Source organism: Pinus tabuliformis, chromosome 9 (genome assembly GCF_031772625.1).
Source record: "Pinus tabuliformis cultivar Carrire ecotype Pingquan chromosome 9, CPIR1, whole genome shotgun sequence".
Lineage (NCBI taxonomy): Eukaryota > Viridiplantae > Streptophyta > Pinopsida > Pinales > Pinaceae > Pinus > Pinus tabuliformis.
The window spans coordinates 1,521,439,318-1,521,457,430 of NC_142307.1; the positions used below are offsets into that span (position 1 = coordinate 1,521,439,318).

Consider the following 18,113-nt stretch of genomic DNA (forward strand, 5'->3'; position numbering starts at 1 on the left):
AGCCTGATCGAATCATCATTTAGAGTGTTAGACGAACACCACAAGTGAAAGGTCATCACATGATTCGATGGGTCTTCACCCGGATTTCCATTAAATTTAGGAATATCTGACGGAAGTTTATGCGGAATCGCTAAACACCAAGGGGCGTAAGCAATTGGATCGTTTGTTAGCCAATTTAGATCTGGTAACACTAAAGTCGCCATGAAGGGCAACTATTGTTTCAGGTTCGACGAAGCATACCCAGGATAAGATGGGATTGCCTGAGCAATGGGTCTTTGCATACCAGCATAGTGCATTTGATGCTGATAACTTTGATAAGGTTGATGGGCATAACCATTATGAAATGGTTGATGTTGACCGTTTTGAATATACGGCTGCCCATTACTTGCAAAGACTTGGTGTTCAGATCCTTGGTAAACTTGTTGGAATTGTGGTTGTTGATATTGCACCTGTTATGAAACCAGCTCAAGAAAAGATAGAAAAGATAGATCCACGCCTTAGAATTCAGCCTCTTCGATGGGGCAACCTCCTTTACATTACATAAATGAACAATTCTTGGATGATTCAAATGACAAAACCTCCTTTCTATATATAGGAGTCTAAGGAGTCACAATATAATCCAGCCGACCTAACAATAATAATATAAATCCACGAAAATAACAATAGAGTGATTCTATGGGGCACAAAAATAACCACATGGGGGTAATTGGGGCACAACAATATAAATAAGGGGTATAACTACAATAGTAATGGGGTAATCACTAGTATTATAGGGACCCAACATGCCCCTCTCCTTCAAAAAAGTGTTGTCCTCAACACTTGAGTAGTTTTGGATACTTCTGCATAAAATTCTCATCCTCCCATGTGGAATCTTCAATGGATAAGTTCTTCCACTTGATAAGATACTCTGAAATTGATCGATTTCGTAGCTGTCGAGTTCTTGTTTCTATGATTGCTTCCGGTTCCAATATAATTTTTCCTTCCTCGTCAAGTTCTAGCAATATTGTTTGAACTGGGAGCTTGTCGCCTATAACCTTCTTTAAACATGAAACATGGAAAACAGGGTGCAATCGAGAAGCTGCAGGAAGCTCCAATTTGTATGCCATAGTACCAATCTTTTGCAACACCTTGTATGGACCATACTACTTTGGTGATAATTTATTATCCTTCTTAGCTTGCTTTAGGGACATTTGCTTATATGGTTGTAGCCGTAGGAATACCCAATCACCTACATCAAAACTTCTTTCACTGCGATGTTGATCTACCTGTTGTTTCATTCTATTTTGTGCCAACACGAGGTTATCCTTTAAGAGTTGGAGGACTTTTTGTTGATGTTCGATGTGATGTTCCACTGCCTGAACCTTAGAATTTTCTCTTAAATATGATGTGATGGATGGTGGTTGATACCCATAAAGTGCCATAAATGGGGTCATTTTTGTTGTTGTATGGAAGGAAGTGTTATACCACCATTCAGCCAGAGGCAACCATTTGACCCATTGTGTCTGTTTATTAGATACAAAGCAATGAAGATATCCTTCCAAACATTTGTTTAGTATCTCAGTTTACCCATCAGATTGAGGATGATAAGATGAGCTATGAGCTAACTGAGTACCAAGACAAGAAAATAATTCTGTCCAGAAACTTCCAGTGAAAATGGGATCTCTGTCACTTACAATAATCTTTGGGTTTCCATGTAGCTTTTGAATTGTTTCCATAAATGCAGTAGAAACTGTACTGGCTTTAAATGGATGTGATAATGCACAAAAGTGTGCATACTTGGTAAGTTTGTCAACTACCACCATGATTACACTCTTTCCCTCAGACTTGGGTAAACCTATGATAAAATCCATTGAAACCTCCTCCCAATGTTGGCTTGGAATGGATAAAGGTTGTAATAGACCCGATGTCTTAATTGTTTCAACTTTATTTTGTTGGAAAACCAAACATTCCGCCACAAAGTTTTGAATATATGATTTAAGGCCATCCCAAAAAAAATCCTTCTTAACCCTGTGGTAAGTTTTTAAAAATCCTGAGTGCCCTCCTAAGGGAGAAGTGTGCAATTCCATAAGAATCTTTTGTTTTAGCTGGGAATTATTACAGAGGTATAAGCGATCTTTGTACCATAACGAATCATTTTGCAAACTAAATGTATCAAACGTACTGGAATCTTGTTGTAGCTTTCGAATAAGTGCCCACACTTCTTCATCATTCTTCCATTCCTCCCTTGCTTCGTTTATCCAATCTGGTTGAATAATAGAAATGGCGCACAACAATGCTTCCACATCCTCATCCTTTCTTGAGAGTGCATCTGCCACCACATTTTGCTTCCCTTTTTTGTAGATGATTTCAAAGTCATAACCCAACATCTTTGTGACCCACTTTTGTTGCTCTTCAGAGGATAATCTTTGTTCTAAAAAGTATTTAAGGCTATCATGATCCGTTTTTACCTTGAAGTGTCTTCCCATTAGGTAGGGTCGCCATTTCTTAAGTGCATGGAGTATTGCCAACGTTTCCTTCTCATAAATAGCTTTGCTTAAAAACTTTCCCTTGATTGGACGACTTTCAAAAGCAATAGGTCTTTCATCTTGCATTAGAACAGCACCAATTCCATTTCCTGAAGCATCACATTCCACAATAAAGGTTTTTGTGAAGTCCGGTGTAGCTAAGACCAGTGCTTGGCACATTGCCTCTTTAAGATGTTCAAAGGCCTTTGTTGCTTCCGAAGTCCATGAAAATGCATCTTTCTTCAATAATGTTGTTAGAGGTGCTGCTATTCTCCCATAATTCTTAACAAATTTGCGATAATACCCTGTCAACCCAAGAAATCCTCGCAGATGCTTTATGGATGTGGGGATTTTCCATTCCTTAATGGCTTTAATTTTGCTAGGATCTACCTTAACTCCTTCATGAGATACAATATGACCCAAATATTCCACCTCCTGGACTCCAAAGAAACATTTGGATCTTTTTGCATATAATTGTTTCTCCTCCAATAGTTGTAGCACCTTGTCAACATGTTCAACATGATCCTTCCAAGACTTGATGTAGATTAGTATATCATCAAAAAATACTCACACAAATTTTCTAAGGAATGGTTTGAAAATTGAATTCATCAAACCTTGAAATGTTGAAGGTGCATTGGTAAGGCCAAAAGGCATGACCAAAAATTCATAATGACCCTCATGAGTTCTAAATGCCATTTTCGAAATGTCTTCAATCTTCATTCTGATTTGATGATATCCCGAATGAAGATCCAACTTGGTGAAGTAAATTGATCCATGCAATTCATCCAGTAATTCATCAATGACAGGAATGGGGAACTTATCTTTAATAGTGAGCTTGTTGAGCTCCCTATAATCCGGACACATGCGCCATGATCCATCCTTCTTGTGCACCAATACTACTGGAGCAGAGAAAGAACTTTGACTTTGTTGAATTATACCAGCCTCTAGCATTTCTGCAACCATACGTTCAATTTCACTTTTTTGGACATAGGGATATCTGTACGGCCTGATGTTTGGAGGAACACTTCCTGGAATCAGATGAATAGCATGATCATGATCACGCATAAGTGGGAGACCTTTGGGAGTCTCAAATACCTTGGAATGATTGTCCAGGACTTTTTGGAGATTTGGAGAAATAGATGATTCCGCTGTGGAAACATCTAGCGAACATAATTGTGCAATTACACATCTTTGCTCCTTTTTTAGAAGCTTTGTCATACCATTAGAGCTGATTATCTTTCCTGGTTTCCCTACAATACCCCTTAATTCAACTTCCTTTCCTTCCACAGAAAATTTGATGAAAAGTTCTTGAAAATTAAAAGCTATTGTACCCAAGGATTGTAGCCATTGGACTCCTAGTACAACATCAACACCTCCCATTGGAATGGAAAGCATTGGGCTAGTCAATACATATTCTCCCATGGATAGCTTGATATTATGGCACCTTCCAGAGCAATTTATTGTTCCTCCATTTTCAATCATCACTTGACACTCTGGTGCTGGATAAGTAATTCAATTCTTTTGCTACCCTATAATGAATAAAATTGTGGGTGCTTCCTGAATCAATCAACACTATTACCTTTTTCTTCTTGATTTGTCCTTCTATCTTGATGGTTTGAGGAGTGGTAATTCCCGCCAATGCATTACAAGATATGGTCGGATTTATTTGTTCTTCATCTAGGCTTTGTTCCTGGATTATATCTTCTTCTTTTGACCTTTCTTGCTCCTTTTCTTCTTCCTCTTCACAATCTATGTAGAATAATTTCTTCTCAGCACACTTATGACCTTTAGTGTATTTGCTATCACAACTGTAACAAAGCCCTTTTGCTCTTTTTTCTTCCAATTGTTGTGGTGTCAACCTTATAGTTTGTGGAAGACTAGGGGCAACAACACTTCCGTCTTTATAGTTGTGAGTGGTATGCTTCCTGGTTGCCATAATTTTGCTTTCCATTTTTCTTGCTAACCTGAATGCCTTCTCTAATGAATCAGGTTCCCAAAGGCGAACATCATGTTGGATATTATCCTTTAAAGACCCTATGAACACATCAATCCTATGCTCCTCTGGAATATCTTTTACCCTTATTTTCAATTTTTGGAACTCCTCAATGTGCTCCATTACTGAACCCTTTTGTTTGAGACTTATCAATTAGCTAAAAAAAGTGTTGCTTTTTGTATCTTCATAATGTGCTATCAATTCTTCCATAAAAATTGCCCAAGTGATAAATTTTTTACGAGAGCAAAGCCATTGATACCATACAAACTGATTTGGTTCCAAATATACAATTGCCATACATACCTTTTGTGTGTTTTGCACATTATTGAGATCAAAGAACTGCTCCATCTGTAATATCCATGTGGCGGGATCCTTGCCATCAAACTTCCTCATATCGATTTCTAGAATATGGTGGGTCTTCGATCCAACATTAGAGTCTATGGAATCATGATTAAAATTACTTTTGTTCACATCATGAGTTTCCTTTACAACCTTTTCACCATTAGTAGGTATTTCTTGTAGAAAATTTGTCAAATCTGTCTTCAAATTTGCCATGTCCGTCTTCAAATCTGTCTTCAAATCTGCCATGTCTCTCTTCAAATCTGTCTTCGAATCATCCATCTTAGCTTCCATGCGCTTTATCTTAGATTCCACACCATTTATCTTAGATTCCATGCCATTTATCTTAGCGTCTGTTAGCTTTTGTGAGCGTGACATTTGTTGCACTTGTTCTTGTAATTTTGATATATCATGTAGCATTTCTTCCTCTTCTTCATGAGTCATGCTAGAGCTTTCAGGTTCCTTACTAGGTGTTTTCAATTTCTTTCCTCAGGGCATCAGTTACCGATAATAATGCTTTACTATGCCCTTTGAATTCCGTTAAACCAAGCTTACACAAAAAATAAAAATAAAACTACACACCTTTTTTCACTTTGTACAAGCCTGATATTGAATCTGATGTATCTCTGTAACTTCGGATCATCCAGTTCTGAAATTGCTACCTGTAGTAGCATTCTACGTCCTCTTTCCAATGCCACAAGTATGACCCAAATTGGATTCTCCAAGGAAGAGTTATGTGAAATCTCCCACAGTGACATGCTTCTAGACTAGTTCAGTAGAGTGAACTTGTACGATGTGCCACGAGCCACTGTTTCAACCTTTGGATCTGAAACATGCATACAAGCAACTACAGTCCGTCCTCTTTTTGTACCTTCTTACGGAATTTCAATCCGATCCCCAGAGAGAAAGTTATGACGATTTTCCCCAGGTCACATGTTTTGAATGTAATTTAGGAGTCTGCAAAAAGACAAACTTCCTCAGATCATATCTCCGTAAATATCTCGTAAAAAACTCTAAAATTTGGATCCAAGGTTTAGCGCGATTTCTTCTCAAATGGGTTTTTTTTGTGACTTTTGAAACGTCACAGAAAAAAAGTTATAGAGAAAATGCCACGATGACCTGTTTGGAGCAGCGAAACCCTAGAATCCAAAGCTCTGATACCAAATGTTATGAAACCAGCTCAAGAAAAGATAGAAAAGATAGATCCACGCCTTAGAATTCAGCCTCTTCGATGGGGAAACCTCCTTTACATTACATAAATGAACAATTCTTGGATGATTCAAATGACAAAACCTCCTTTCTATATATAGGAGTCTAAGGAGTCACAATATAATCCAGCCGACCTAACAATAATAATATAAAGCCACAAAAATAACAATAGAGTGATTCTATGGGGCACATAAATAACCACATGGGGGTAATAGGGGCACAACAATATAAATAAGGGGTATAGCTAAAATAGTAATGGGGTAATCACTAGTATTATAGGGACCCAACAACACCAGCCATGGTTTTGGGACCATGTGCTGTTGTCCAATACTGGCTGTTTGACTAAGATGAGGGGTAATGATACCCGTTTGAGCCTGGGTCATTCTAGTTAAGGAACCACTAACCGATGATTGTGGTGGCGTCGCAGGGACAAGGGGCTGTTGGATTACGACCTGAGAGACTTGAGGTTGGCATACAACAGGTAATGCTTGTACTTGCAACATCATCACAATAGCTGGTGTAGTGGGGATATTTGACATAGGCAAACTTTGTTGCATTGAGTATACAACTCCTGGTTGTTGAGGCAGTATTGGCATCCAACCACTGGATGTAATTCTAGCATAACCTGAATTCTGTTGGGAACTCACGTATGTTTGACCTCCTGGAGGAGACAATGAAAGGGCATATTGCCCCCCATACAGCGGTAATCCGGTGCTTAAGGGAATTATTTGCCTTTAACGACTGGACTGCACAAATTGACATTGCGAAGGATCAATTTGCTGAGACTCAACGTAAAAAGATATGCCGGCGAACATTGTTGGAGTAGCAGCAGGAAGTTCTGTCGCTGCTGTGTCAGATGACACAGTCCTAGATGTCGATGGTTGTTCAGACATATCTAGTCTATCCAAAAGATTTCCTAGCGATTCTACAGGAACTTCTGATAACGGTGGACTAATTTCTGACGAAGAAGGATATAGAGTGATCCTGACTCCAAATTGCGATGGAGTACTAGATGGTGGATCCTCTACAATCTCTTCTATAGCAATCAAACCGGGTGGAAGAGGTAGACCGTCAGGTCCGTAAAATATTTCCGGTGTCGAAGAAGGTATAGATTCTGTAGCGACTGATGTTTGGGGAACAACACCTTCCGAATCAGCTATGGATGTAGCCGGTTCAGGTATAGAAGTGTTTACCTTCACACTAGGATCAATTCTACTGTCCTCTTGTGGCTGCAGAACTTCTTCTGTAAAGGCAAGGGTACCAAAAATGTTTGGAGTAACCGGAGTCTCCGAGGGTGTTGGAACACTTGTTCCAATCCGACCAGGGGACTTTGAGCCGGTTAAACGAGTTCGCTTTGTCCAGAATAGTTTTGATTCTGGGGACAAAGACGATTGACTCGTACGTCTTCGTGAACGACAGGGTTTCAATTGACTTTCTTCCATGATTGCGGATTACTCGATCAACTAAAAATAAAGGGGAAAATGTTTCCAAATTAAATGAATTTTAGATGCTTTGAAACAACTTGTTTTCTCAATTTTTAAGAGTTGAGAAAAAACAAAAGATGACTCTAGTCGCCTTCGATTTTTAATGAGCCTGAAGTGACAAGTGCTCAGATGGACCTTTTCCTTTAAGGAGTCTGAAAAGGAACGAAATAGACTACTCTGGAAATCTAGACAGAGGGATTACCAAACCAATCGCAAAATTGCAGAATACTTTTTACGGTACGGCAGTCAATCTTCCCGAATGCTGTGTTCAATGCATTGCGATTGATAGGGCGGCAGACACGACTTCCTATGGATAAAGGATATAGCCTATTGTGGTCTCCCAATATATACTCGACGATACGTGGGAGCACAAGTCCATACTGGCACTTGTCATCTCAAAGAGGAGGCATCACCCAACCAAAAGTGAAAGCGATAGTTACCAGGCTTTACGATGCCAGAATATGTCTCTAGCCTAGACTTCTAGATGTTGTGCGTTAGGTTCCAAAGTGTTTTTAGGTTCATTAAATTTATTTTACAGTTGATCTTTCTTAAGAAATTTTCCTTTCAGGTTCACTGCGTGATGTAGATGTACAATTCCTAAAATGCAATCTAAGATGATAAACAATCGTTTAATCTTCTTTTTGCAATGAAAATCCTAGCTACTAAAGAAAGAGAGACGGTATTCTTTCAACATAGAGCAAAGAGCACACACTAGATGCACTATCCTAAATCAAACCAACAAGCAGTCTAAATGCAAATGCACATGCATGTATTTGTTTTCAGCTTTCTTAATGTGTGAATGACAAGAAGAATGCTAAGTACAAATCTGAATTATCTTTTCTAAGCGACAGTACTAACAGATTTCCCTTTAAAAACGAAAGGAAGATAATGACGACACTTTACTATTTTGAATTGAAAACTGCTTTTGACACTTGAAAAACTACTAATTCAAATCAAATACAAGAGTAACTATATAATCGACCATCAAGAACAGTAGGATTATTTTCTTTGACTGAAAACGACACTTGCGACACTTTCAAATCAAAAGACGACAGTTCGACTATGCTACTACTTTGTAAAAGAGAATTGAAAATGGTGGAAAATACATAAAACATTCACAGTTCTTTGCACAATGGAGGCGGAATGACGGAAAAGAAGGGGGTTTCCACAGTGGTATACTGATCACAGACAGCAAAACTCTAGAATAGAGCTGAAAGGAGTGAAGAAAAACCAAGACCTGGAGGCAAAATTATCCTTTTCTGATCATCGCACCTGTAACACAGGGAAACAGGGATGCATCCCACCTACTGCACACGGGAAGTGCGATTCATCCAGGTTTCCTTGAAGAGAGGGTTCGATGGTACCAGGGCGAGACTTTACTTGGTTCTTGGTCACAATTTGCAACTCAGTTCAGGGATTTAGGCCGAGAGAATGATGTACAGTAAATAGAAATCACAGGAGCTGATCTAACAAGGTTAGTAGAGCCACCACTAGGGCAATTAGAAATTTTGCAAATCAATTGTTTAGTTTATAAACAAAACCCGGAGATAGACTGAAGTAGCATTGATCTTCTTTGCACTTGCACAGAAAATGAAGTTCGAAGGCTAGCTGGCTTGACTTCAGGCTCCGTTTGTAATTTTATAAAACAAACAAATATAGACAAACAAACAATCTATTCGCTCCCCAGTGGAGTCGCCATTTTTTTATCGGGAAATGTAGTGTCCACTCGGATCTGCTAGTCCCACTAAGACTGGTAGCTATCTTAGAAACAAACAAACTAAAACCACTTTCGTTTTCCTTTATGAGAAGTAGATAAGAGTGGAATGAAAGACACTGTTATCACAAAATCAAGCACTGAAGGCTGCCAATCAGCAAGATTCTGTGTAACTATTTCTAACCAGGCTTTGGACTAAGGCTTAGCCTCCTTAGTCTGAGAGGGCTCTCTCACAGATTATGAATATTGACTAATGACAAGAAAAGATGGCTAACTCTTATAAGACACATGAAAAATATGTTGGCTGGACAACATTGAATTTATTCCCATTGGGCTTATGGAGTCACTAATATCTCAGTAAACAATAACACTATCCTTTCATAGAAATCAGGGCACTTTACATCTAATGTTCAAACATAACTTACATGAAACCACAGTTTGCAAAGGCATACAGGAAGTCAGAGCATGATCCATGAGTTCTGAGTGATTATGCATTAACAAAACTGTAAAAGAACATTAAAGAAAATATACCATCATACATTTGAACAAGAAGATCCATTGTGAATCCTGAGAAGAAAAAACAGTCATTTGCATTACTGAACTCTGTTTATACATAAACCAAACAGTCTTCTCCAAAACATCCAACCCCCATTACATCAAAGTTTGATCTATATATAGAGATACATCCTTAACCACTTTGATCTTCCTCCTCCAGCATGAGGGGAGCTCGAAGACTGCTTACTAATTACCCCTATCTACTATTTAACTAACTTATTAAATACATTAAGTGCTGAACTGTAATTACAAAGAGTCCTTCTTAAACTAAAACTCAAATACTATCCTCCTCGTAGCATGATTCTTTCTTGATCCTTGACATCTGTCTCCTTTCTGTTTGGCCGAGATAGCTGATAGAAGGATGCAATGAACAAGCTAGCTTTGGATACTGAATGCGCTGATGGTTCATTAATCATGAGGATAAAACCCCTGTTTTTCCGGTCCTTGTCTCCCACCATTCTTCACAAATTAAGCAGCATGTTCCCAACTCTTTAATACCCCAACAATGACGAGCATCACCATATTCCCAAATGTGCTGGCAGCTTTGTTGATTGAACAAGTGTCTCTCTTTCAAAATTCCCGTTCATATTATCAAAATAGCTGCTCTGCGTTTAAAATCACCACCTACAGCAGTTTCGTAGCGTGCTACGAAACTGCTGTGTGATTTAAAAAACACAGTCTTCCTCTAAACTCCTCACAAAATTGAATAGCTGCTGTTGCCATTCTTCAGTTTCACCTTTGCTATGCTGGGATTCAGAATCACATTCTCTGTATCCTCCATAAGGCTAGAGTGGGTTACCCTCTTTTCCTCATCAATGATCACCTCAAGCTTAGGCCTAACATGATTATTGAGAACTGAAGCACACAAAATCGATGCCCTTTTTATATATTTTTTTATCTCTGTCTCGTCCTTTGTCCTTGCATTTGTTCATGTATCTCAGGGTACGTGCTGCCTCATCCACAAGCTCAACAGTCCACTCTCGGTCATTCGAAATGCCAGGTTAAGATATCCAATTGAAACGCATATTACAACATCAAAGAATTGTAGAAGCCTTCTCTTTAGCTCCAATGACACATTGCCAACAGACTGAGATTGCATGAAAATACCCTTCTCTAAAGTACTGGAAATTGCAATGAAGTCTATGACAACACGAAAGGCCTGAAACCCTGTCATTTGGCCTGTGATGCGCTTTCCACCTCCTTCTGTTTTTAAGTATGCTAAAATTATAGATATAATGAATCCATTCAAACAATCAGGTCCATTGATAGAATTTCTCTGTCTAGCCCAAACTTTAAGTAATAATAATGCTTCCACAAAAGTTTCTTGATCCAGAAATGTTCTTTTTAAGGATAATACTGTTGGAATGATCCGTATCACAAAGTCATTTTCAGAAGTTTCTGTGACTTTTCAGAAGCATCATCTGTCTGTGTCTTTCCTATGGAACTACTGCTACGTGCACTGGCTATGTTTCGAGCAGGTGAGGGAATCACAATATTGACTTCACCCCTCCAAGCTGCATCACATCCTCTTGCAGCAGCAGTTGCAGCACGTGCTTCTCTAGCTTCTATCTCTGCTTGGCTCTCTTGTACAAATGGGTGCTCCAAAAGTGCAGGCCAAGTCAATCTATTCTGTGAAACCTTGTTCAAAAGACCCTTCAAAAAACTTTTGAAATTAGGGCTGATATTGTCTGGATATTTAACTGGGTCCTTAACAATGTGCCGAATAAGCATATAGATAGAATTCGTATAAAAAGGAGGTTGACCAACAAAAAGCTCGTATAAGATTACACCAAGTGACCATAGATCTGCTGTATGATTGTATGGTTGTTCACGTACTAGTTCAGGAGCCATATAAAGCGGCGTCCCTTTGATTGAACGAAGCACCATTGTATTGCAAGACGTAGCTCTTGCAAATCCAAAGTCGCAAAGCTTGACAACACCTCCAACACCAATAAGAATATTTTGAGGCTTCATATCACGATGTATAATACGATGAGAATGGAGATAATGAAGTGCCCACGCCAGTTGCTTAGCAATAGCCTGAACTTGTGCTTCAGGAAGTCATTTGTCATCTTCAAGAATCTCCAATAGTTCACCCTGTGCAAATTCTGTGACAACACAAAACTCCTGTGGACTTTCAAATGCATCTAGCATCTCTATGATATTTTCATGCTTCAGCTGTCGTAATATCTCAATTTCCTGCCTCAGATTGTCAATGTCTTTTTCACTCTTTCCATGCTTTAAGATAAACTTCATAGCAACTGTCTGCCCTGTGTACTTGCGCCTGCCTTTGAACACCTTTCCAAAAGAACCTTCACCAACTAACTCTACAACATGATAATTTTCCACGCCCATCTTACAAATTATTGAAAATGGCGGAGATAAGTTCCTTGCAGCAGTAAGAGACCTTCGTCGAATGAACAGAGAATGAGTGGCCCCGTTCGGTGATCCGGAGGGTGCGTAGGATCAGATCGGAATGCAAACCCAGCCATCAGTAAATCTACAGCATCTTCAGCAGCTACATACAGTATGCCCCACTGCTTCTGCCAAGCTATTTCTGAACCCTTCTTGTTTGGGACTAACACCCCTTTCCTTATTTTTCTTCCGCTTCAACATTCGAAGCGACAGAGGCAATCCTACACCATCTGCCTTCTTTTCAAAAGTTACAGGGGAAATTCTACTAACATTTATGCCCTCATAGAAAGCAGCTATATCAGTAGTGAAAAGACGAGGCATGCACCACGGCTCAGGGTAAACCATTTAACCTTATACTTGTTAATGTTTAAAACCGCAGCCAGTTCAAGGCCAAAGTATCCTCCACCAACAATCACAGCTGTGCATTCTTGGCTAATGTATATATGGGAAGAATGAGGATGAAGCATCCGACCATCTTCTTCATCGGATGCATCACCAAGGCGTGCAATTGCCTCAAAAAGAGATTGCTCATGCTATTTTAGTGCCGCCTTAGCTTTCTCTACATTGGTAGGATCAAGATGATCACCTCTAAAAACCCTTTCCACCTCCTTGATAAGCTTTTCAGTCTCCCGTAACTCAATACTAACAGGTTCCTTGCTGCGTGTACCATTTTGAGAAGATCCATAGCCCTTTGAACTCTACCACATACAATGCAACTTAGAGAACTAGCCTTCCCCTGCTTCCACTTGTTTTGATATAATGTCAAACTCAGACAACCGTGCTGTAATGCTTCTGCCAGCTAGCGGAAAGGCATCTAAGCTGAAATAATGCTTTTAATGTTTGATGCGTTCACTTTTTACAAGCCCATGATATTTTTACAAAGAGCATCCCAAGATCTACGCTGATATTCCAAGCTGCTTTTATCTTATAAATCCTTTCATCATTTGCGCCAGCTTGAAAGGAGGAACATAAACACCGCCACTTCTTCCAAGCGCCTTTTCAGTGTTTCTAACTCCCTCTTTCAGAACTTTGTTCAATAGGCATGCTAGGATTTTGGGTCTCCACTGAAAACTCGAACAAATCCCCAATTTCGTAGCACGCTACGAAATCACCTAAACAGGTAGCGCTGCGAAACTGCTAAAAAGGATTCATGCGCTGCGAAAACACCTTGTCCTTAAGCTAGGCTAAAAAATTTTGGCAACAGAATTTTCAGTGATAACAGTGGCTCCACTTGGGATAGTGCGCCCTTGTGGTACACTAAGAACTCGCAGGTCCAGTGCCTTATCTATTTATGACAACAGAAATTTGCTTGACAAGCATCCCTTTCAAGCTTCTGGGCCTTCACCTCGGGCTTAAGCTTGATGATCACTGTAGGAGAAAAGAATCTACATCTACTAAAAAAAAACAAATGCTCAGTCAACCTTGAGCTTATTTGCCTTTTCCTACCTACCTACCCTAACAAGAACAACTTCTTTCTGCTCAATCAATATGAAATTTCCAATGTAGCCAATCCTCTGTTTTATCTGATATTTGAGTTTTTTGACTGCATCGGAGTTCAGAGCCACAATAATATTGTGATGACCACTGCCACTGAAATTGCCTCTGATCTTTATAGAAAAACTGAAAAACTTGAGAGTAAAACTCTTCCATGTAGTCAGCTACAGGATCCCAGAATACATGATCAGCTAGATTTTTCTTGTAACTTTCCGGCTGTGCAAACTGATCTTCAACAGCAGTGTGCATTTCCTCAAGCGTAAAAGAGAAAGGAAACAATACTCTCTCCTTATGTTCTGCCATATAAAGCTGCTGAAAATAATGATCATGATTATGAAAACTATATGCCTGAATTTGACCTTCTAAACCTTCAATTTCTTTCTCAATGTCCTCAGCAAATTCATCCAAAAATCTCATCTTACCATCTGCCTTGCAGTCAAAGGATTTTAGATATGAGGACAAGGACAAAGAAAAATATTCATTTGTTTCTTCTTTACTATGATCATTATTCCATTGTTTAAAACCTTCAACTGAGGGAGAGTCTGCCAGCACATCTGATCTATCTATCCATTCCTCCAAAAACATAAGCCACAGGTCTTTAAATGACTTAATGGATTTGGCAGGAAAGCTTTCAATCCATTGTTTACATTTCCCTTGAAGTGAATCATAGAATAACATAATTCAAACATCCTCATGTTTAACTCTAAGAAGCTGTAAAAATTCACAAAAATCTGTTATATGCTTCAAAGTTAAACTCAAATCTTCTCCGTTGAATTTTGGAGCATTCCTTAGAAAATATGCATCCTTGGGAAAATGATTTGGGAAACCATGAATTCCTGAAAAATCTATGCATGCATACCTTGAAATAAGAATGGTAGCCTCTGAGTCCTTCATAACTCCAGTGGAATCACCATGAACCTATGAATTTCGAATTCTTGAACAATGGAGTCGCCAAGGTAGTTTTGCAGCCTCAAAAACCTTCTGAGCTCCTGCTACCTTCAGAAGTTCAGCATCATGATTTGGGGAATGATTAATCTTCGACTCCCGACAGACGCACCAAAATGTTATCACAAAATCAAGCACTGAAGGCTGCCAATCAGCAAGATTCTGTGTAACTATTTCTAACCAGGCTTTGGACTAAGGCTTAGCCTCCTTAGTCTGAGAGGGCTCTCTCACAGATTATGAATATTGACTAATGACAAGAAAAGATGGCTATCTCTTATAAGACACATGAAAAATATGCTGGCTGGACAACATTGAATTTATTCCCATTGGGCTTATGGAGTCACTAATATCTCAGTAAACAATAACACTATCCTTTCATAGAAATCAGGGCACTTTACATCTAATGTTCAAACATAACTTACATGAAACCACAGTTTGCAAAGGCATACAGGAAGTCAGAGCATGATCCATGAGTTCTGAGTGATTATGCATTAACAAAACTGTAAAAGAACATTAAAGAAAATATACCATCATACATTTGAACAAGAAGATCCATTGTGAATCCTGAGAAGAAAAAACAGTCATTTGCATTACTGAACTCTGTTTATACATAAACCAAACAGTCTTCTCCAAAACATCCAACCCCCATTACATCAAAGTTTGATCTATATATAGAGATACATCCTTAACCACTTTGAGCTTCCTCCTCCAGCATGAGGGGAGCTCGAAGACTGCTTACTAATTACCCCTATCTACTGTTTAACTAACTTATTAAATACATTAAGTGCTGAACTGTAATTACAAAGAGTCCTTCTTAAACTAAAACTCAAATACTATCCTCCTCGTAGCATGATTCTTTCTTGATCCTTGACATCTGTCTCCTTTCTGTTTGGCCGAGATAGCTGATAGAAGGATGCAATGAACAAGCTAGCTTTGGATACTGAATGCGTTGATGGTTCATTAATCATAAGGATAAAACCCCTGTTTTTCCGGTCCTTTTCTCCCACCATTCTTCACAAATTAAGCAGCATGTTCCCAACTCTTTAATACCCCAACAATGACGAGCATCACCATATTCCCAAATGTGCTGGCAGCTTTGTTGATTGAACAAGTGTCTCTCTTTCAAAATTCTCGTTCATATTATCAAAATAGCTGCTCTACGTTTAAAATCACCACCTACAGCAGTTTCGTAGCGCGCTACGAAACTGCTGTGTGATTTAAAAAACGCAGTCTTCCTCTAAACTCCTCACAAAATTGAATAGCTGTTGTTGCCATTCTTCAGTTTCACCTTTGCTATGCTGGGATTCAGAATCACATTCTCTGTATCCTCCATAAGGCTAGAGTGGGTTACCCTCTTTTCCTCATCAATGATCACCTCAAGCTTAGGCCTAACATGATTATTGAGAACTGAAGCACACAAAATCAATGCCCTTTTTATATATTTTTTATCTCTGTCTCGTCCTTTGTCCTTGCATTTGTTCATGTATCTCAGGGTACGTGCTGCCTCATCCACAAGCTCAACAGTCCACTCTCAGTCATTCGAAATGCCAGGTTAAGATATCCAATTGAAACGCATATTACAACATCAAAGAATTGTAGAATCCTTCTCTTTAGCTCCAATGACACATTGCCAACAGACTGAGATTGCATGAAAATACCCTTCTCTAAAGTACTGGAAATTGCAATGAAGTCTATGACAACACGAAAGGCCTGAAACCCTGTCATTTGGCCTGTGATGCGCTTTCCACCTCCTTCTGTTTTTAAGTATGCTAAAATTATAGATATAATGAATCCATTCAAACAATCAGGTCCATTGATAGAATTTCTCTGTCTAGCCCAAACTTTAAGTAATAATAATGCTTCCACAAAAGTTTCTTGATCCAGAAATGTTCTTTTTAAGGATAATACTGTTGGAATGATCTGTATCACAAAGTCATTTGCAGAAGTTTCTGTGACTTTTCAGAAGCATCATCTGTCTGTGTCTTTCCTATGGAACTACTGCTACGTGCACTGGCTATGTTTCGAGCAGGTGAGGGAATCACAATATTGATTTCACCCCTCCAAGCTGCATCACATCCTCTTGCAGCAGCAGTTGCAGCACGTGCTTCTCTAGCTTCTATCTCTGCTTGGCTCTCTTGTACAAATGGGTGCTCCAAAAGTGCAGGCCAGGTCAATCTATTATGTGAAACCTTGTTCAAAAGACCCTTCAAAAAACTTTTGAAATTAGGGCTGATATTGTCTGGATATTTAACTGGGTCCTTAACAATGTGCCGAATAAGCGTATAGACAGAATTCGTATAAAAAGGAGGTTGACCAACAAAAAGCTCGTATAAGATTACACCAAGTGACCATAGATCTGCTGTATGATTGTATGGTTGTTCGCGTACTAGTTCAAGAGCCATATAAAGCAGGGTCCCTTTGATTGAACGAAGCACCATTGTATTGCAAGATGTAGCTCTTGCAAATCCAAAGTCGCAAAGCTTGACAACACCTCCAGCACCAATAAGAATATTTTGAGGCTTCATATCACGATGTATAATACGATGAGAATGGAGATAATGAAGTGCCCGCGCCAGTTGCTTAGCAATAGCCTGAACTTGTGCTTCAGGAAGTCATTTGTCATCTTCAAGAATCTCCAATAGTTCACCCTGTGCAAATTCTGTGACAACACAAAACTCCTGTGGACTTTCAAATGCATCTAGCATCTCTATGATATTTTCATGCTTCAGCTGTCGTAATATCTCAATTTCCTGCCTCAGATTGTCAATGTCTTTTTCACTCTTTCCATGCTTTAAGATAAACTTCATAGCAACTGTCTGCCCTATGTACTTGCGCCTGCCTTTGAACACCTTTCCAAAAGAACCTTCACCAACTAACTCTACAACATCATAATTTTCCACGCCCATCTTACAAATTATTGAAAATGGCGGAGATAAGTTCCTTGCAGCAGTAAGATACCTTCATCGAATGAACAGAGAATGAGTGGCCCCGTTCGGTGATCCGGAGGGTGCGTAGGATCAGATCGGAATGCAAACCCAGCCATCAGTAAATCTACAGCATCTTCAGCAGCTACATACAGTATGCCCCACCGCTTCTGCCAAGCTATTTCTGAACCCTTGTTGTTTGGGACTAACACCCCTTTCCTTATTTTGCTTCCGCTTCAACATTCGAAGCGACAGAGGCAATCCTACACCATCTGCCTTCTTTTCAAAAGTTACAGGGGAAATTCTACTAACATTTATGCCCTCATAGAAAGCATCTATATTAGTAGTGAAAAGACGAGGCATGCACCACGGCTCAGGGTAAACCATTTAACCTTATACTTGTGAATGTTTAAAAGCACAGCCAGTTCAAGGCCAAAGTATCCTCCACCAACAATCACAGCTGTGCATTCTTGGCTAATGTATATATGGGAAGAATGAGGATGAAGCATCCGACCATCTTCTTCATCAGATGCATCA

At 39.3% G+C, this 18,113-nt stretch overlaps 2 pseudogenes; both read right to left on the reverse strand.

Annotated features, from left to right (window-relative positions):
- Window positions 1–11,172: 11,172 nt before the first annotated feature.
- Window positions 11,173–11,772, reverse strand: LOC149154396 (serine/threonine-protein kinase TIO pseudogene; annotated as a pseudogene).
- Window positions 11,773–16,577: 4,805 nt separating this feature from the next.
- Window positions 16,578–17,177, reverse strand: LOC149154397 (serine/threonine-protein kinase TIO pseudogene; annotated as a pseudogene).
- Window positions 17,178–18,113: the final 936 nt, after the last annotated feature.